Source organism: Adiantum capillus-veneris, chromosome 1, assembly GCF_014529385.1.
Source record: "Adiantum capillus-veneris isolate H3 chromosome 1, ASM1452938v2, whole genome shotgun sequence".
In the NCBI taxonomy this organism is placed as follows: Eukaryota; Viridiplantae; Streptophyta; class Polypodiopsida; order Polypodiales; family Pteridaceae; genus Adiantum; species Adiantum capillus-veneris.
In genome coordinates this window covers 55,086,717-55,108,573 of record NC_140931.1, presented here as the reverse complement: position 1 = coordinate 55,108,573, position 21,857 = coordinate 55,086,717, and the positions used below count along the sequence as shown (strand labels likewise).

General features: G+C 42.6%; 1 pseudogene; it reads right to left on the bottom strand.

The window, feature by feature from the left end:
* Positions 1-490: 490 nt before the first annotated feature.
* LOC147464825 (uncharacterized) lies at positions 491-6,049 on the bottom strand (annotated as a pseudogene).
* Between the last annotated feature and the right edge of the window lie 15,808 nt (positions 6,050-21,857).

The following is a 21,857-nucleotide window of genomic DNA, read 5'->3' as shown; positions in this document are numbered from 1 at the left end:
AAGCAAGTGAAGGTATTGCAGATGTGGATTCTATGCTTATGCCTTCACAAAAAACAGATTTGATAAACTTCTTATTTTGGAAGACATGGACAACACATGTCACATTAAATTGTCGGCAAAACAAGATAACCAAGTGCATGCTCAAGAGCCGAGACGTTCCTCGTGTATGTATCAAAGTGTTCAAGTGGTCATGCAATGCGGTGCTATCAACAACACTATTTGTCCATGGTGCAATCCATACAACTCGTGTTTCATTTTTATTGTTAGCAAGGTCAAGCATTATAAGGTCAAGAAGATGTTTTTCCAATTCAATGAGAGACATATAACAATTGAAGAGACAAATCAAAGCTTGCAAAACATCATTGTTACTATTATATGTAGACCAAAAATTTGGCAAAACATAAAGCTTTTTGTCATTTACAAAAAAGGATGAAGGATAGGCAGCCATACTACCGTTCTTCAAGCAAAAGGTTAGGAGGAAAGATACAATTTAGGGTGCCTTGTAATCAATCACAAAACCGTGCTTGTCTATAGAGTATGTTCCGGCTTTGCTAAAGGCAACAAGAGATGATTTCAAGTCTAACAAATTCTCATAAAACAGGCTGAGAAAAGGCTTGGGAAAATTTAGAACTACATCCACGATATTTCCTTGCAGAATTACTTGTACAGCTTCTCCATTTTGCAAACAGATTTTACCTTGAAGAGAAGGCAACTTCACAATCTACACAGGCTTTCCACGCGAGTAACAAAAGGGGTTGCAAATTTGACGACTAACATTTCTGCCTTTGCAAGAGTCACACACATATTCCACCTCCAAACTGTTGATGTTAACAATCTCCAAAGTTCCAAAGACCTACAAACCATTATGAGATTACAACTTGCAAGCAATGCTCACGCAAATAGATCTAGTTAAAGTAGATTACCTTCTTCCCAAATCCCATACTAGTGACTTGTTTTGAGAGATGCTACGAGAAAACACTCTTTAGATTTTTTGGCAATGCACAAATAAGAGTTGCGTCCACCACAGATAATATGCTTGATGCTGATTTGAAGACGTTGATGTTGTGCACAACACATGAAAAAGAACCCTTGGTTTTCAAAGCATCAACCATGAGATGATAATCGACACACCTGGAAGGAACAAATAGCAACTGCACAAATAATCCAGATTAGAGATAAGACTTAAGATATCAAGGCAAAATAGATCAAATTGATGAGTCACACTTGCTCTATCACTGGATGCAGGGCCATCTGCGATGGTTAAACGATAACTATCACCACCATCGGACCTTGTGGAGGTCTCAACCTTCACAATAGTGAACGCGATAGTGGGAGCGAACTCAATCACTGCCTTATCAGTAAGCAACTCCTTAATTCTATGTTCACGATAAATATGTACACAGCAATCAAATCTTTTAGCTTTTACAACAGTAGTGGCAGCATTTGCATAGAGAGCCCACAAGCTAGTACCTCCATCTTTCCACACTTTTCTATTGACATACGCCCCCTCAATACGCTGTCGTGCAGCTCTGCTGCCATGTAGAGAAACAGAGCAGACAAATGCAAGCTAAGCTTCTTTGAAGCCTACACATTTAATGGTCAATGATCAGGGCTTGTTAACAGGCCAAGTTTAATGATTAATGTATGCCAGATGCGGCTTTAAAAGGCCAACTGATACCTTAATGATTCCAAAAATGACTATTCTTGAAGTGATCACAGATGGGAGTTTATGATCTAGAACTGTAGTGCTTAAAGTGCTCTATTGGCCTGTCTTTACGGCTCGTCGATTGGAGCTACGATGAAGAAGTTATGGCATATTCAAGTTTGAGTCGATTGCAGATCCGTACTGGATTGGGCAACTACAAGATCCGTACCGGATTGGGCAACTGCAACTGAGGTGACAAAAATAAAATGAATGCATGGGCTTGAAGTGCTCACTTTGTGGAGCACGTCGGTCTTTTCAGAGCAGTGATCGGAGTCTCGGTCGCCAAGATATTAGCCGTTAAAGATTCACCGGGGGCCGGCTTCGTACCAGTTCGGTCCGCTCGATTGGAGTGCAGCAAATTAAGTGTTCGAAGAGAATCTTGTCCAAAATATTATCTCTGACAGTGCATTGATAGCAGCTACATGTACGTCAAATGTGGTGTATGTACGTCTCATTAAGTACAAAAACTGCTTGAAGAGCTTCATGTGATCTCATGGAAAGCATTGATTGCGGGATTGACCCCGAGGGGAGAGAATCCCTCATGAGACTGTTGACAAGGACTGCTTGAAAGAGATGTCGTGCTTGGCAGTGCTTTGGCCGACATGTATGCTAAATGTGATGCCCTTACAAAGGCTATGGCCGCCCATACTCACAATTCAAATGGCCGCCCAAGGGCCACAACCTTGGCCGCCCACTTAGTAAACTAAGGGCTTTAGTGTGTAAGGGAAAAATAAAAAGCAAAGCATGGCGGGCAAGCAGACAACGAGGGGCGCAGGGGGTGAGATGATGCTTGTAGCGCCTTCCCTGAGGCTCAGATAGGCACGCTCGTGAAGCGGAAACTCCTCGACATCCCAGGGCGACCACTTTCGGAGCCTGTCACGGCAAATTTCATGCTAGTCGAACCCCGGCCCTGCCACTTCATAAATAGGACTCCCACGCCACGTCACTGACGGCGCCGTCGTTGTGCAGGTTGTTGGTAAGTGAGACCGGGTGAGTAAAGAGAAAAAAATATAGGGTTACGAGGGGGAAGCAAGAGAGGCATGAGGAGGATATCAATTAGGAGAAAAAGAAACGCTCTCTCTCTCTCTCGTTTGTGTTGGGGACGACACGGCAAGGAAGGCTTTCTCTCTCTCTCTCTCTCTCTCTCTCTCTCTCTCTCTCTCTCTCTCTCTCTCTCTCTCTCTCGTTTTCACAAGGGGCAAGCCAAGGCGAGGAGGAAGAAGGCAAGCAAGCGGAGCTTGAGAAGAGCTTGTCGAGGCAAGCAAGCAAAGCAAGGGAGGAAGCTTGTCGAGGCAAGCAAGTGGGTCGAGAAGAGCTTGTAGAGTCAAGCAAGCGAATCAAGAGAGGCATGAGGAGGATCTCGATTAGGAGGAAAAGAAACGATCTCTCTCTCCCGCTCTCTCTCTCTCGTTCGTGTTGGGGACGACACGGCAACGAAGGCTTTCTCTCTCTCTCTCTCTCTCTCTCTCTCTCTCTCTCTCTCTCTCTCTCTCTCTCTCTCTCTCTCTCTCTCTCTCTCTCTCTCTCTCGTTTTCACAAGGGGCAAGCCAAGGTGAGGAGGAAGAAGGCAAGCAAGCGGATCTTGAGAAGAGCTTGTCGAGGCAAGCAAGCAAAGCAAGGGAGGAAGCTTGTCGAGGCAAGCAAGTAGGTCAAGAAGAGCATGTCGAGGCAAGCAAGCAAAGCAAGGGAGGAAGCTTGTCGAGGCAAGCAAGTAGGTCGAGAAGAAGCTTGTCCAAGCAAGCAAGCTTGACCAAGGCAAAGATCTCTCAAACTCTCTTTCGATCTCGTTCTTGAAGCTAGCAAGGAAGAGCTTGGACAACTACAAACCCCTAAGCTATCGGGGCGAGTTTGGAAGATCTCTTAAGGGAAAGTGAAGGAGTAAAACTGAGGAATCTATGAAGGGGGTGAAGACCGAGAAAGACGGGGGGGGGGGGGGGGGGGGGGATGTTGAAAGATCTCTCTCATTCTTTCTCTCAATTAAGCATAAAAAGGACGACAGAGGCGATCAGAGGATGCTAAATAGAGATAGCTTGCAGAGAATTTGGCAATAATTGAAGCATAAAGATTTAGGCAATGAGTAGAATTAGGTACATGAGACAGATAAAGCCACAAAAGGGAATCTCATCACCGGCAATAGTCTGAAGGTTGATTAAGCATTGTATTAAGTCCGGTGTCGTTAACGGCCCGGTTAATCCGGTAAACGGGAGCTTAAACTCCTAGCTAGCAGATGATCCAAGTGACGGTGCTGTTAACAGCCCGCCTTGGCTAAGAATTCAATTGTACTCAAAGCTTTAATCAATTAATTGAAGGGTACGGTGATTTCCAGATTCAGTTGCATCTGTTTCTCTCATTCTCTCTCTTTCACACCTCTCACAGCCAGAGGCCCGGCGCCTGCCCGGCTCACGTAGCGAACACATATCCCCAAACAACGCACAAACTCCCCGACTTCAGAAGATTCAACAAACTCATTGACAAACACTTCTGTGACAACAAAGGTGACAGTGTTCTTGGACTCTCTGTCTATTAAGTCAGCCTTCAAATGTTGCGCATAGCTAGCTTTAGGTATTTTATAAGTACCATACTTGCATAACACTTTTCCCTCAAATGCAAAAGGAAAGGTAATAGCAGCAGAAAGCTCTGATATGGAAAAAACCCTAAGAGAAGGCACTAATGCCAATTGCGAGCCAAAGTTGTCACTTATTGGTTCATCACTCTCCTTTGGTGCGACAAAAGCGGAGCTCGAGTCACGAGGCTGTACAGAGAGGCCTGTGACATAAATATGTTATTCACAACCTTAAACAAGCTTCAAATCATGGACATAATAGAAATACATTACCACGTGCATAGCTTAGAGCTTTTCTTAAGGCTTTAGAAGGGGATGACCTCTTCAACTTTGGAGCAAGATTTTTCAAAAGCTTTGGGGACAAATCGAATTTGAAAGAAGGAGAGAAATGTGTTTCAGGTAAATCTAACAAACCAGAGGAAGCAGGAAGGTCTATCGTAGCTTGCACACCCTCTTTACCCACATTAGAACACTCAAGTTCATCTTCAAAATCGAAAGCAAGTTCCTCCTTATTCAAGTTAGGATCGGTAAGAATGTATTATAAGTTTCGAGCAAGAAATCAAGGCAAAACGTGTAACAATAGCTCAAAACTCAATAGAGACGAGTTCAAAAGGCCCTAACCAGACATTGGATGATCCATGGAGACCTGGTATGTAGGTAGAGCTAAGACTTGATAGTACAAGTCCAAAAAAGGGAGAGCTGAAGTGAGGAAACAACAACACAGCAGAAATATCCCAGCACGTTATCAGGAAGACCAGAGGAGCAGAAAACGCCTTGCAAACTCTATATATAGCTGGATGGCTAGAGGCTTTTATAAAGAATGCAAACGTGATGGATATTAAGAAAATAAGTTGGACAATCATAAGCTAAATATCCAGGTCTTAAAAGCGGATCTCTAGAGAGAGAAGGCTACAATTCAGGTCTTTTAAAAGCCACTTTCTAGTGAGAGAAGATAATAATAAACAAAATTGGCAAATCGAGGCAAACAAGTTTCTTCTTTACGGTGGGTGACAGCTGGCACCAAGATATGTGAGAATATCCAAGCTAAAAACAAAAGCCGATAAGATTTTTCACTGTTAACAAGGCATTTATCAGACATACAGAAAGATATAATACATCAAGGACCAAACTCGATTTAAAAATATAAACCCAAGCTCAATCAAAACACCATATGGTCACTTTCATATCCGCAACGAACCCACAGCAGAAACAACAATCCAAAATATTGTTCAAAAATAATAACAAGAAAATAGAAACTGCTTCTTCAAAATATTATCCGTTCAAATAAAGCTAGCTCAGGGCTAGACTTTTCCGAGTATCACAACTTCTATCTGCAGTGACGCAGACCTGCATATGCCATACACCAAAACTGAAGGCTGCAAACGAACACCAAATTACATTTCTATATAGCATGCCAAATCACAAACGCCAGAAACTTGTTACAAAATTCACAGAAAAACCAGAGCATGTTAAGCATAACACAAACCATACACAAATTTCACCCAGCAGCTAGCTTGCACAACATCGAATATATAAACAGTGTTAATTGACAGATATGAATGTGAGACTTTCACAAAACAAATCCATATTACATCAACAAGCCGCTGACAGAGTAAGAAACATAGATACTCCAATCCTGTTAATTCTGCCAGCAACCTGGAAAAGGTACAGATAACCCTCCATCCAGAAAAGAACCCAATATTTGCAATAATAATCTGCATACAATCATAGAACAAAAACGAAGCGAAAGCTGCACCATCTTGAAAGATTTCCATCCACATGATTTCTGTTGTTCCCGCGCATTGTAGCTGATACCCAGCAATTCACTGCCAATATACAAACATGTAGACATTCAGATGCTCAAACCTTTTAGCAACAACCAAAAAGGCCTTAAACAACCACCTGCATCAGCCTATTTCACATGATTTCCGCTATCTAACAGAGCCGGCACCGTCCTCCTCACGGGTAGAATACATCAGACGAGTAGAGGTCAAGCATGACATGCCTCCCATCGCATGGAACAATGGGGCACCATTCTTCTCACGGGTAGCACACATCAGGACGACAGAGGGCAGGCATGAATCGGGCCGAAGTAGCATTCTTCAGAGACAGTGCTTCGACAGAGGGCAAGCATAAATTGGCCGGAATCAGCGAGTCGCAGCACCAACAACAGTGCTTCGGGAACAAAACAGGGGCGAAACCATCACTGTCCACATGGCAAACCCTAGCGCTTAACTCAAGCAGCACCTAACACGGAACACCAAAACACAAGCAGAGAAACGTGCGCAGAGTTCCGCAGCTTACTCGAGGAACAATGACACATCCCCTGTCGAACAACGACTTAAGACACACATGGAAAGACCGACTGAGGATACGCGCGTGCCTTCAAACGCCTAGATGGCTACCGCAAGCAGCAAATCAGAAAAAACAAGGCCAGCAGGTAATCACGCCATCTATGCAAATAAGCTCACGGACGTCACTGAACAGCAGGCAAACGTTCTACAAACAGAAGCCTAACCTAAAACATAACAAACAAAGCTTTAGTCTTCATCGCTCAAGCTCAGACACAGGCTCGAAACCCAAAAGTAATGCAGACACAGAGGTCTCGCAAAGCGGGAGTAGGCGAGCGAAACGAGGTCTCCACTTATGACCACCCTATAAGTTTTATAGGGGGGCCTTCTTGAGCTCCACCTGATAACGCTCCAATCACAAGACCCTACGTGGCCTCATCTATCCCCACTCACCTAGGATACCCTCACCTTATCCCCTCACTTAGCATACCCTCGCCTTGCAAGCCTTTCCTCGGCCCACCCAACTCAATCATGGTGCTCATTGATTATTTTTATCCAAAGTTATTCTTTCTAATTTTAGCCAATAAAAAGAGAACTCAACACTATGGTCTTTGCCCTTTGGGCATGTCAAACAAATGAAGTGAGCCAATGAGTGACACATGGATACCCTCTCCTTCCTTAAAATTTTTAAGCTGCATTATATATAGTATAGATATAGATAGAATATAGAAGTATAGAAGACAACAAATGAGTACCTTAATTGTCAGCACGTTGTACCTTGAGGCTACCTTGCATTTTTCATATTCAATGAGGGATTTCCATTACATAAGTGTAGTAGAGCGGCTAGAGCCTAGAAGGCAAGTAGATATGGCTATCTCCATTGGGAGCTTTAGTTGGGATACGTGCACTTAGAGTAAATACATACATAAAAGGTGTAGGGCCGTAGGCCACAAACGAAACCATAATGAACCTTTTGAACTAGAGATCTGTCTTTAGAACATAACAAACAAAGCTTTAGTCTTCATCGCGCAAGCTCAGACACAGGCTCGGAACCCAAAAGTAATGCAGACACAGAGGTCTCGCAAAGCGGGAGTAGGCGAGCGAAACGAGGTCTCCACTTATGACCACCCTATAAGTTTTATAGGGGGGCCTTCTTGAGCTCCACCTGATAACGCTCCAATCACAAGACCCTACGTGGCCTCATCTATCCCCACTCACCTAGGATACCGTCACCTTATCCCCTCACTTAGCATACCCTCGCCTTGCAAGCCTTTCCTCGGCCCACCCAACTCAATCATGGTGCTCATTGTTAAAGAATATGATGTTAAAGAATATGCCCATTGTGCTATGGGCGGCTGGACACTGACTATACTATGTTGTAAATATACTTTGGATAATAGTTCAAGAAAAGAAGAAGAAGAGAAGAGCAGCTCGTTGAATGGCTGCTACAGGGTAACGATTGTGTGTGTGTGTCTCGATTTGTGTTGGTGTGTGTGTGTAGTCTTCTTTCCTACCTTCTCCATCACCTGCGCACTCTACAAAGTGGTATCAGAGCTCAGTTTGAGGAGCTACAGTCAATACACAGGTTTCCGCAGCTCCGGAAAACAGCAAAAAAGAGAGGTTTTTTGGTCATAACTCCCTCACCCGAACTCGGAATACAGTGATCCAGGAGTCTATCTTTATGTTTTTGGGCGTTCCGGACGCATTGGCATACTCAGATTTGCCAAAATCTGCAATTTTCTGCAGCAAACAGCCAGTTCACACAAGCATAGGAGATGTCGAGTTTTGCACTCGGCAGTAGATTTACAGGTTACATGTGAAGAATTCAGCATTTACACAGGTTTTGGAGAGCGACATAGAGCTTTTGCATCATGATATTGTGTTATCAAAGATTATGTTTGGTTGTTGTGGGTCCGTTATGGACAGCCGCCTATGTAAGAAAGATTGTGGGAAGAAGTTGAGGCGGTTACATTGTCAGATTGAGTACTTTGTGGTTATGTATGGATATGCGGTCAATGTATTTTGGAAAACTGCAGCCTTTGTGAGGGTCGAGTGAGGTTTTTTGAAGCCTTGCCTTGGGAGCTTTGGTACCTTGGCAAGGTGGATTAGGTACTGGAGCGAACCCCCGACTGGCCCCGCGAAAGACCTCATACGTCGTTTACGACTATGGGAAGAAGGTGGATATATGGATATGTGGTACAGGACAGCGTATGGATTGCATTTGCATACAGGTCCATGTGGACATTGTTTTAGAGTATTTATGCATAGTACTGAGTCAGTCTGTGGCAAAGTGAGTCAGTGGATTTTCCCTTGGCAGTGAGAGATTTTATGTCAGTGTTTATGAGAACTTTGGTTGAGATTGTCACTTGAGATATTGTCCAAATACAAACGAAACTCTGCCGAAATTTTGTCAAAATCCTTTGAAAGAAATTGAGAGAGTGAAGATGGCAGAAAGTTCAACTCAAGTCACACAGATTGTTGGAGAGAAGCTGACCAGAGAGAACTACGGCATATGGTCTTACAGGATGGAGAACTTTATCATGGGCAAAGGTTTATGGGATTATGTTACAGGTGAACAAGAGTGTCCAGAGGTTGGTTTGGAACCAAATAGAGAGAATGTTGAAGCACATAAAACATGGCAAGCAGGAGTAGAAGCTTACAAGAAGTGGATCGAGAATTCAAGGAAAGTGATGCATTGGATTTCACTATGCATTAGTGACTTCTTTATACCACATGTGAAGAAGGCTCAATCTCCAAAGGAAGCATGGGAGATACTAGCAAGAATGAACAGCTCCAATACAGAACCACGAAAAGTTCACTTGAAGCAAAGGTTACATTGTGTATGGCGAGGAAATAGATCCATATCAGATTATGTGACAGAGATAAAGCAAATACAGGAAGATCTTGCGAGCATTAATGTTGAAGTTCCAGATGATGACTTAGTTTCAGTGACATTGAATGGTTTGGGACCGGAATACAAGTCATTGGATACATCTATATCTGTTCGAGGACACATGCCTGATTTTGAAGAGTTAGTAAACCTTTGTTTGCAAGAAGAGGTGAAGTTAGGAAAGTCAGGTCCTTCTACATCAAATAACAATTCCAGAGATCAGGTTTTTTACTCTAGAGGTCGTGGAAACAATAGAGGTGGAAGAGGAAACTATGGTCGTGGAAACAATGTTGGAAGAGGTCAATGGCAAAACCAACAAAGTCAAAGTTACAACGATTATAGCCAAAGAGGCAGGGGGAGAGCCCGAACTCGTGGACGTGGAGGTGGACGATTTGTACATCCTCAAAGAGATGGATATTGTAACAGATGTGGCATTTATGGTCACTTTGAAAGAGAATGTTACACAAGGCTAAATCAAAATCGTGATCGTGGTGGAAGAGGCCGAGGTTATGGCAGACATGGAGGAAACTTTGCTGGATACAATCCTCATGATCAAAATATATATGACAATAGGTCGAGTGGACATTTATTTCCTATGGAGCATGTTGTTGGAAGCATGGTGGAGCCACATCATACAGATGATTGGTATTTAGATAGTGGTGCCACAAATCATATGACATATCATGGTGAATGGTTTGACAGAAAAGAGAAGTTAGAAGAGGATGAGTTTGTCGCTACAGGTGATGATACTATGCATCGGATTACACATGTTGGTTCAGTTCCATTGCTAGAAAAAGACGGGACATACAACACATTGGGAGATGTTCTATATGTGCCTTCAATCACAAAGAATTTAGCATCAGTTGGACAGATGACAGATCAAGGGTTGCAAGTCCGTTTTAATCGTTATGGCTGCTTCATAGAGGAGTTTCACAACGGCAAACCAGGCAAGATATTGGCACGTGGAAGAAAGAAAGGCCGCTTGTTCTCATTGGAAGCTGGAGATCCATGTTTACACAGTGGTATGTATGCAAACAAATCAGCCACTCAAGATGATTGGGCAAATTTATGGCATAAGAGAATCGGTCATGTCAATTTTAGAAGATTAAAGCATATGCAATCAAATCAAATTGTACGTGGATTACCAAAGTTTGGCAGATTGAATTTTGATCATGTTTGTGAAGCTTGTCAATTTGGAAAGCAATCTCGTTTACCATTTCCAAAGAGGGGGAGAATTAGCCAGAGTCCTTTGGAAATTGTTCATTCAGATATTTGGGGACCTTGTGATCATGCTACACCAAATGGTTGTCGATATTTTATCACATTTACGGATGATTACAGCAGAATGACATGGGTTTACTTTCTAAAGGCAAAGTCAGAGGCATTTGAAGTATTTTTGGAGTTCAAAGTTATGGTTGAGAAAGAGAATGGTTGTCAAATTAAATGCCTACGTACAGATGGAGGGGGAGAGTACATGTCACACAGTTTTGATGATTACTTACGTGAACAAGGCATAAGAAGACAGATTACTTGCAGATACACACCACAACAAAATGGAGTTGCTGAGAGAAAGAATAGAGTCATAGCAGAGATTGCAAGAGCCATGATGAATGAGATGAATATGCCATTAACATATTGGGCTGAAGCAGTTCATACAGCAGTACACATTATGAATCGAACACCAACAGCTGCCATTCATGAAATTTCACCTTATGAGAGACTTTATGGGATCAAGCCAACAGTTTCCTACATGAAAGTTTTTGGATGTGTTTGCTATGTTCATGTACCAAATGAAGCAAGAAAGAAGATGGAGCCAAAGGCAGTGAAGTGTATATTCTTGGGCTATCCAGTTGAAAAGAAAGGTTACAAGTGCTATGATCCTACGACAAGACAAGTTTATGTCAGTAGAGATGTCAGATTTTGTGAGCATGAACCATGGTATAAACCAAAGCCAGTGATGATAGAAGATGAGTATGAAGAGCAAGAGAATGTGCGTCATGTTGTTGATAAGCCAGGACCATCAACAAGAACTATTTCAGGACCACATATGGCGGAGGAGAGTACAGGAAGTGTCAACCCATGGAGTGGTCGTTTGCGAGATAAGAAGCAAGACGAGAAAGGCAAGAAGAAAGTGGTTGAAGAGAGTTCTGGAGATGAAAGCCTCGATGAAGAGCATGATTTACCACATTTGAGGACACCTGGAAGTAAGCATATTGAGAAATATGTACCCCCATATGCAAGAGTTGAAGAGAAGAGTGCACCACAATTGAGAAGATCAGAGAGGGTACGTTATCCAATTGATAGATTGACATACAATGGTTACATGCGTACACATTATGCATACATGGTTTCACGTGTGCAACATAAAGAGCCTACATGTTTTCAAGAGGCAATTGGAAAATCAGAATGGGAGTCAGCTATGGATGATGAGATGGATGCTCTTGTGAAGAATGACACTTGGGATTTGGTTCGCTTGCCAAGTGGAAAGAAAGCAATTGGTTCAAAATGGGTATACAAAGTCAAGTGCAAGTCAGATGGTAGTGTGGAAAGATACAAAGCGAGGCTTGTTGCTAAAGGTTATGCACAAACAAAAGGTCTTGATTATGATGAGACATTTAGTCCAGTTGCAAAGATGACAACAGTCAGATTGGTGATAGCAATGGCAAGTATGTTCGGTTGGAAGTTACGGCAAATGGATGTAGATAATGCATTCTTGAATGGTGACTTGGAAGAAGAAGTTTATATGATACAGCCAGAGGGTTATCAACATCCAGAGTTTCCATATTATGTGTGTAAGTTGAAGAAAGCATTGTATGGTTTGAAGCAAGCATCTAGAGCTTGGTGTGAAAAGATAACCAGATTCTTGAAGAAGATTGGATTTAAACAATCTATTGCTGATCACTCATTATTTTTGAAGCATGTTGATGGAGAGATCGTCGTTATTGTTATCTATGTTGATGACTTGATTCTCACTGGAAGTCATGCTGAGCAAATTTTGCATGTCAAGAAGAGTTTGTTGAGAGAATTCAACATGAAGGACCTTGGTGAGTTGAGATATTTCTTGGGAATTGAAATTGTCAATACTTTATCAGGAATTTGGATGATACAAAGACAATATGCATTGGATATGCTTGAGAAGTATGGAATGACAGCATGCAAACCGGTTGATACACCTCTTGATCAAAATGTGAAGTTGTTTGATGATGGACATTACATTGAGGATGTCACTATGTATCGCAAGATGGTTGGAAGCCTTATTTACTTGACAATAACAAGGCCAGATTTGAGTTATGCAGTGGGTGTTGTGAGTCAATTCATGCAAAAGCCATGTAAAAGTCATCTTGATGCAGTGAGACGGATTATGAGATATGTGAAAGCCACTGTCAGTTATGGAATGTTTTATGAAAAGAATGGGAAGCTTTGTCTTTATGGTTACACAGATGCAGATTGGGCAGGAGATTTTATGGATAGAAGATCTACAAGTGGTTATGCATTTTCCATTGGCAATGGTATGATAAGTTGGAGTAGCAAGAAGCAATCAACTGTAGCATTATCAAGTACAGAAGCTGAATATCGTGGAGCAGCTTTGGCAGCATGTGAAGAGTCATGGTTGAGAGTACTTATGGTAGAATTTGGTTTTGACTATCTTGACAGTGTCATTATATATTGTGACAATATTAGCAGCATCATGTTGGCAAAGAATCCAGTCTACCATGCTCGCACTAAACACATTGAGGTACATTATCACTTCATTAGAGAAAAAGTTTTGGCAAATGAGATTGATTTGGTGTATGTGAAGACAAATGATCAAGTTGCGGATATATTCACAAAAGCTCTTGGAAAGGAGAAGTTTTGCTACTTTCGTGAAGCATTGGGAATCCATCATATGCAAGCTCACTCTGAGCTTGAGGGGGAGTGTTAAAGAATATGATGTTAAAGAATATGCCCATTGTGCTATGGGCGGCTGGACACTGACTATACTATGTTGTAAATATACTTTGGATAATAGTTCAAGAAAAGAAGAAGAAGAGAAGAGCAGCTCGTTGAATGGCTGCTACAGGGTAACGATTGTGTGTGTGTGTCTCGATTTGTGTTGGTGTGTGTGTGTAGTCTTCTTTCCTACCTTCTCCATCACCTGCGCACTCTACACTCATTGATTATTTTTATCCAAAGTTATTCTTTCTAATTTTAGCCAATAAAAAGAGAACTCAACACTATGGTCTTTGCCCTTTGGGCATGCCAAACAAATGAAGTGAGCCAATGAGTGACACATGGATACCCTCTCCTTCCTTAAAATTTTTAAGCTGCATTATATATAGTATAGATATAGATAGAATATAGAAGTATAGAAGACAACAAATGAGTACCTTAATTGGCAGCACGTTGTACCTTGAGGCTACCTTGCATTTTTCATATTCAATGAGGGATTTCCATTACATAAGTGTAGTAGAGCGGCTAGAGCCTAGAAGGCAAGTAGATATGGCTATCTCCATTGGGAGCTTTAGTTGGGATACGTGCACTTAGAGTAAATACATACATAAAAGGTGTAGGGCCGTAGGCCACAAACGAAACCATAATGAACCTTTAGTAACTAGAGATCTGTCTTGAGAATATAGCATGAATCACTAGGCTTGTAAAAGAGTAAGCAAACATTGGGAGTTTTGAGTAGCTAAGGGAATAGTTTTGGAGGAATAAGTAGAAGAGTCCATGCAATAAAGTATGTTTTTATTTTGATCATATAAAGGCCATATAATTGCCCAGGGTTGACTTTTTAGACGGGCACACGCCTTTCCAATTTCAAGGTCTTCAATAATAATTTTTAAATAGTTTAATATATGTTGTAAATGGTAGCGCACATTTTTACCCACAAAGGAGGGGCAAACATCGTGCTTGACATGTTATCGCTTCAAAAAAAACCAAGAACAGAGCACAAAAGCACCTTCATGAGTACTCCTTACAAATGCTCGCAAAGCCTTTAACCATGCGCAAACTTGCTTGTTAATACCACCCAACTAGGTCACGTGGTTTTCCCTACTCTCACCATCCTATTCAATCATGCGCCTCTTTGTGATTTTAATGAGAGATGCTATGGTTGGGTTCAGGCGGTGCGGAGGAAGTCGAGAGATCAAGATTTGTCTTCCAGCCTGTTGCTCACATGAGCTGCAGGTAAAGAGGTAAATCACTAACGACTCATGAAAATATTTCATTGGTTTGCAGTTAAATGCTAGCCTTGCTAGCTGCACACAATGCATCATCTTTGTTGAAGTTTGTCTTCTTCTTCGTGGCACTTCGTTCTTTCGGGGGGGGGGTCCCTCTCCATAGGTTTTGTTCAACTTATCTTCCTTTTATTTACCCCTTGTCGGACACTCAGTCCTTAACTGAGATGTATCTCACAACCCCCTCGCTTCGAAGAACTCTCTATAATGTTTTGTTTGCAGTCCCATAGGTCATATCTGACCTTCGTGGACGATAATTGATCTCTCTCTCTCTCTCTCTCTCTCTCTCTCTCTCTCTCTCTCTCTCTCTCTCTCTCTCTCTCTCTCTGTGCAATGAAAAATCCTACTTTCTTCGCCATTGCCGATCCCCTCCCCCACCAAGGTGTGAGGGGCAGCCTTGCAAGGGGGGTGTTAAGCATAAGTTTTATTGGTGTTGTACCAACATTGATGTTGTTGATAGACATACAATTATCAGGTGGAAATCCAAAGTGTTGCCTACATGACAAATCACATGGTGTTGATAACAATGCCATATGCCCACATGATTCATTACATTTAGAGGTTGATGGTGTGAGCATAAATGGTGATGAAAATCATATGCGCCTAGCAGAGATACCACGCAACCTTGTTGTTGATGTTTGTGAGCCATTAATATGACATGAGAATCTGATGAGCAGAATCTTTGCGTTCAAAAGAGAGAGGCATGATTGCGATCTTGAATTTCAGCAAGGCTAATTGCAATCTCAGGGAAGGCACGTCGACGCGCCCTCTTCCAAGTAATAAATTTGCAGCAATCTCAGGGAGGGCATGTGGACATGCCCTCCTCCAAACAATAAATTTACAATTGGAAAGTCCAATCTCAAGGAGGGCAAGGTGACATGCGCTCATCCAATGATGAAATATGGAAAGGAAAATATCAAAATTTCTTAAAGGAAACATTGAGGTGTCCTTCCAATGATGTTAACCACCGGCGTCCACTTCTAGTAGTCATGGGCCAAGCTTGTCGGTCCAATAGGAAAAGGGTTAGAGTGATCGGCGATGAGAGGTGCACTCTAACTGGAACATTCAAGGGTTAGTTGGCTAAGCATGGGCGCCCAAGTGTGAATGGGTGAGCTCATATAAAAGTCACCTAAACCTAAAAATCACTTATTCTCTCATTTGTGCAATTGAAAAGTGCTCTTGCTCCATCTCCATCTTCTTCTTCATCTCCTTGTGTGTGTGTGTGTGTGTGCGTGAGAGAGAGAGAGAGAGAGAGAGAGAGAGAGAGAGAGCATTGCGACGGCATGGCAACGGTGAGGTGGTTGAGCGTGGCACAACAGTAGCTCCCTCTTCTTTGCGGCGAGGAATTCTCCACGAAGGTGAGCGTAGGGCGGGAGTGGCACACCCTTGCTCTTTTGAGCTTGCTAGATTAGTTTGGTTGTGTGCTTGCATCCATTTGTGGCTCGCACAAAGTGTACGGCAAGTCCCTTGCTTTGACACGTGCGACAGATACGCCCATTTTTGGCACCGTTGTCGGGGAAATGCCCTGCACTAAGCTCGAATAGCACTCTATGCTGCTTTGTGGTGCAATGTGAAACGTAGGAAAGGTAGAGAAAGAAGGCGTGTGGCTGTTGAGAAGGATTTGTGAAGTTTGTTTTTGCTACAGTGTACTATTTTCTGTTAATAAGGTGTTAGTTTTTTGCTGCAATGTACTGTTTTCTGTTCATAAGGTGTTAGCTTTAAGGTATTAGTATTAGATCTCTAATGTTAGATCTGTAAGGTACAGTAAGTAGATCTATTAGTTAATTAGTTGTGTGCTAGTGTGTAACGGTAGCTCTATTATTTGCAAATAGGTAGGTTAAGTGTGTGTGTGCTCACGCGCACAGTGCGACCGCGACAACTTTATTCCAAAAAAAAAGGGTAGGACCGGAATCAGGAACATTCCCCAGGCCCAAGCCCAAGCCCAAGCCCACGCTCAGGCTCAGGCCTTAGTCACTCTTTGCAATTACTTATTTTAGCCTCACGTCTAAGTAAAAATTGACCCTTTTGAGGAACATAGGAGCTCGGATAACCAAACGTTGTGCTGTAAAACACACCACAACCCCGTGAGAGATACAATCATTTCAAGCTATCACACGCTCTAATCAAAAAATCGATCGTAAAAAGACATTAAAAAACATCAAAATGAGTGAAAAAGGGGTGCAAAACGCCCAAAAATCCAAGCGGTTAACCTTTGAGGGTATTCGCCGACGCTTGTAGGGTGCCAAAGGCACATGCATCTGCACTCTAGTTGTGTGCTAGAGGCCAAGCAACTAGCGAGCATTTCGACTTACGCAAGTTCTCGATACCCACCTACCTTAGGTTCCGGGCCCTAGCGGGAACCTAGGTAGTACCATTCAGGACCCGCATATTACGCCTAGTGACTCTTCCTTTGACTACAATGCCATGGAGGGTTACCCAATGTCTAATCCTGATAGCTCAAGGCAAGACATGCATGCCATGGGCCCATGGTCCGGGCCGAGTGTGCTTAGTCACTAGAAGGAAACCTTTAGTAGATCCACTCGCTCCGAACATGGAGCTAACAATATAAATGAGGGGGGTGGGGAAGTAAATTCTCCATTCATGACCAATGTAAACCGCATGCTCTCGCAGAGTGTGCATGTAAATACTCTATTCACTGCACCCTTTGACTCTTCAGAGCTATTCCAGATTATATTACCTGATGGTAGAAGCCTTGCCAAAGTGCAAGAGGTTGAGTGATATATCATTGCAGCTAGGGAAAAGGAAATTGAGAGCTTACGCAAGGTGGAGCAACAAAGAGAGTTAAAATAAAAATCCCCTATGTCCATATCCTTGCTAGGAGAGCAATCGAGTGCTCTTGAATTAGTGACCATTAAGGATCAACCCATAGAGAGCCACATTGCATCTAGTTCAAAGGACACCCATAGCACCTCAATCCTAGATGGAGCGTTCCTAAATGAGAATTGGGAGTACGAACTACAAACTAAAACTCACCTATACACAGGTCACATCTATCACGTGGGTTGGTTAGATGTCCTACAATCCACAACGGGTGTTGCTAGCATAGAGGAAGAACAACAAAGAGTAAGTGACGTCATCCATAGGGTGATTGAGCTGGAGAGGCAGAACAAAGGAATCCACATGTCTTCAACGGGTCTCTGTTACCATATACATGTGGTAGTGATGTGTGTGAACACACTAGGACCGCCGGGGCATTTTTTCCCTCTTTAGGAGGTTTTTTCCCCCGTGCATTGTATATACGCCCATCACTCTAGGGCTATCAATTTTTTAATTGCACACTAAGTAACACACTCTCTATTGTGTGCCTTGAGCTTCCTTCATCTTCTCCAAGCTGTGTGTGTTTCTCTGCAACCCTAATTCCAACAATTGGTATCAGAGCAGGTCACGTCCTCCCGGGCTTAGTCGCCAGCTGCTCCAGAACATGCCTGCTCACTTTCTCCGATTTCAATGAGCTTTGGCAAGCGTTCGCAGGTCAACAAATATTTTGGGTAAGCTCATAGAGCTTGGTCTGCTCAGAATTTTGATTTGGACTCATTTCGGCCTCCGTTTCCACTACAGGCAGTACTGCACATGCTATTTCGTCATTTTGTGCAAAATTTCTGTCCGTGCCATTTTTTGCATAACAGGTGCCTTATAGTCTTCTACGGTTTGTGCTATATAGCACAGGTTGTTCTCGCTCCATTTCTCCTATTTTCTAGCAGTTTTCACATCAAGTGCAGCATTTACCATGGCTGACAACAACAACACAGATGTGTTCAAGATGTTTGTTGTTGAGGACAGGTTGGATGGGGACAACTACCCTATGTGGGCTTATATGATGCAACATGTTCTTGTGTCAAAGGGTGTCTGGAACATTGTGCAGGGCATTGATGTACGTCCTGGTTTTGAGGATGTAGGCGATGTTGAGGATGTTGCAGGTCTTGCTACAAGGATTGCAGCTGTTAGAGTTGTTTTGCCTACGGCAGAAGAAGCTCGTTGGGATGTTAAGGATGCGTAGGCTCATGCATTGATTGCGTTGTCTGTGAAGCGCACCATTGTTCCTCACATCCGTTCAACAAAATCTGCAAAACAGGCTTGGGATATTCTAGCAGGTCTTTATGCAAGCCGCAATGAGGCTAAAATTGCTTTGCTGCGTGAAGAGCTGGAGTCGAAGATTATGCATGAGGAAGATGATATGGACACTTTCCTTGCTAGTGTCAAGGATATCAATGAGCAACTTATTTCTGCAGCAGAAGTCATTTCAGACAGTTCCCTTGTGCAAACTGTTCTTGATGCCTTACCAGATTCTTACCAGAATTTTGCTAGTACTTGGAGACTTATGACCCAAGGAAATCCAGAAGTTGTCAAGTTTGATGCATTATGCACATTGCTGTTGCAAGAGTCACTTTCCAGAAAAAACAGGACTAGGCAGCATGCAGTTGAACAGGCTTTTATTGCTTCTCAAAGAAAGGGTGGTAACAGCAATGCAACCACTTCTTATGGTTCTGCTGCAAGTGGAAAAAATTATGTTCCTAATGCTTCTGCTGGCAGCAATTCGTCTGGAAATTCTGGTGATAAGGGCAAAAAGAAGATGCGTTGCCATTATTATAAAGCCAATGATCACTTGATCAAGTCGTGTCCTAAGTTGAAGGCCAAAGAGGCTAAGAAGAAAGAGGGTGGTTCCACTGCAAATGCTGGTTCCACTACAAATGCAGCCATTGTTGAGTCTTCTGTGAAAGGAGACTGTAATGCTGATGTTGATGCAGAATGGGCTTTTAGCGCAGAGTGCACTTACAATCCTTCTGTCCATGATGCATGCTTGTCAGTTGTTGCAGATTCACATGTGTGGTATTTCGACAGTGGTGCTACAAAGCACATTACCTCACATCGTGAATTGGTTACCTCTCTTGAGTCTGTCCCTCATGGGAATTCAGCCACTTGTACCAACAACGCCTCTTATCCAGTTCAGGGAGTTGGAAAGGTTGTGCTTACTGCTGCTAATGGCAGTTCTTTCACACTTGTTGATGCACTTTATGTACCTGGGATCAAGAAGAATCTCTTGTCTGTATCCGCACTGGCTAGACTTGGACTTCTAGTCAAATTTGTGGATGACAGATATACAGTTCATGATCTCAGTTTTGGTGATGAAATTGTTGCATCTGGGCTTTTGTGCCGTGGGCTGTATAAGCTCACTTTGTATGACAAGTGTGGACAAAATTTTGCAAATGCTGTTGCAGATTCAAGGGCTATTTCAGATGCAAAACTTTGGCATGCTCGTTTTGGTCATCCGAATTTTGCCAGTTTGCTGTGTTTGCAGAAATCTAATATGGTTGCTTCTTTGCCGCCTCTTGAAGCATCTGTCAAACATGTTTGTGAAGGCTGTATTTTGGGTAAGATGCAGCGTTCTAAATTTCCAAAGGATGGTTTAGTTCGGCCACATGCAGGTTGTAGCTTGTGCATAGTGATGTTTGTGGGCCCATGCAAACTCCGTCCTTGGGCAATTACCTATACTTCGTGACTTTCATTGATGATTACTCCAGGCATGCATGGGTATTTCCACTTAAAGCGAAGTCCGAAGTTTTTATGTGCTTCAAACAATTTCTGGCTATGGCTGAAAATGTCTCGAAATGTACTATGGGCACCCTCCGTTCAGATCGAGGGGGGGAGTATATGTCTCATGAATTTAATGCATTTCTGGCTAGTCGTGGGATAAAACACCAATGTACAGTGCCTTATACACCTCAACAAAATGGTGTTGCTGAGAGGAAAAACAGGTCACTGACGGAAATGGCACAATGTATGGTCAAAAGTCAAGCTTTGCCGCATTCTTTTTGGCTTGAGGCCATCATGTGTGCCACTTATGTACTTAACAGGTGTCCTACAAAATCTTTGCAGTCTATTACTCCATATGAAGCATGGCATGATAGAAAGCCTTCTATTGAGCACATGCATGTTTTTGGCTGTTTGGCATATGCTTTGGTGCCACAAGTGCAGCGCAGAAAATTGGATGATAAGGCTGTCAAATGTATTTTTGTTGGTTATAGTGCTGAAAGCAAAGGTTACAGGTTGTATCATCCGCACACAAAACGTATTCTGGTTTCTCGGGATGTAGTGTTTGTGGAAGATTCTGTTCAGCACTTACTGTCATGTACTAGAGACAATAATGTAAGCTCACGGGACATTTATGACACTTTGTTGCCTCTTTTTAGTGGTAGAAATACGAATGTAAGTTCCAATGAGGCAAATGTACAGCCTATGGGGGTTTCTAAAAATGTTACAGATCAGCCTACTACTGATGCAGATGTACATGATGTACTTGATGAGGAAAGGGCTGAAAATGAGCAGGCTAGAGGTATGCCAAAATGGCTGGTGCACACTTTGCGTGACAGTAAATTGGATGCACCTTTGTCTATTCGTACTCGTTCAGGCTCTCGCCATGCATCTTATGCATCAGATTGTTATGCTTTGGTTGTGTCTAGTTTACATGATGTTGAGGAGCTTCTGTCTTTTGATGAAGCACAAAATTCAAAAAATTGGATGGCTGCCATGCAATCAGAATATGATGCACTTATAAAAAATGACACATGGACTTTATGTGATTTGCCTCCTGGCAAAAAGGCCATTGGTACGAAGTGGGTTTACAAGTTAAAACGCAAGCCGGATGGTGAGATCGATCGCCATAAGGCTCGACTTGTTGCAAAGGGTTATGCACATCAAAAAGGCATTGATTATGAAGAGACTTTTTATACCCACTTATCGTATGACTACTATGCGTTTTCTATGTGCATTGGCAACTCATTTTGGTTGGGATGTACATCAATCAGACATTGTTACTGCTTTCTTGAATGGTGACATATTTGAGGAAGTCTATGTAACGCAGCCTCGCGGTTTTGTCATAAAAGGACAAGAGGACAAAGTGTGTAGATGTAAGAAGGCTTTGTATGGGTTGAAGCAATCTCCTCGTGCTTGGTATGAGCCTAAGCTGACACTCATTTGGTTAAACGAGGCTTTCGTAACAGCCCAACAGAAAGCACATTGTATGTAAAGCGTGAGGATGATGTATTTCTCATTGTGGTTCTTTATGTTGATGATTTGATGATCACTGGACCAAATGAGAGACATATTGCTGAATTTAAGGCTGATTTGAATGCTACTTTCAAGATGAAAGATTTGGGGCTGTTGCATCATTACT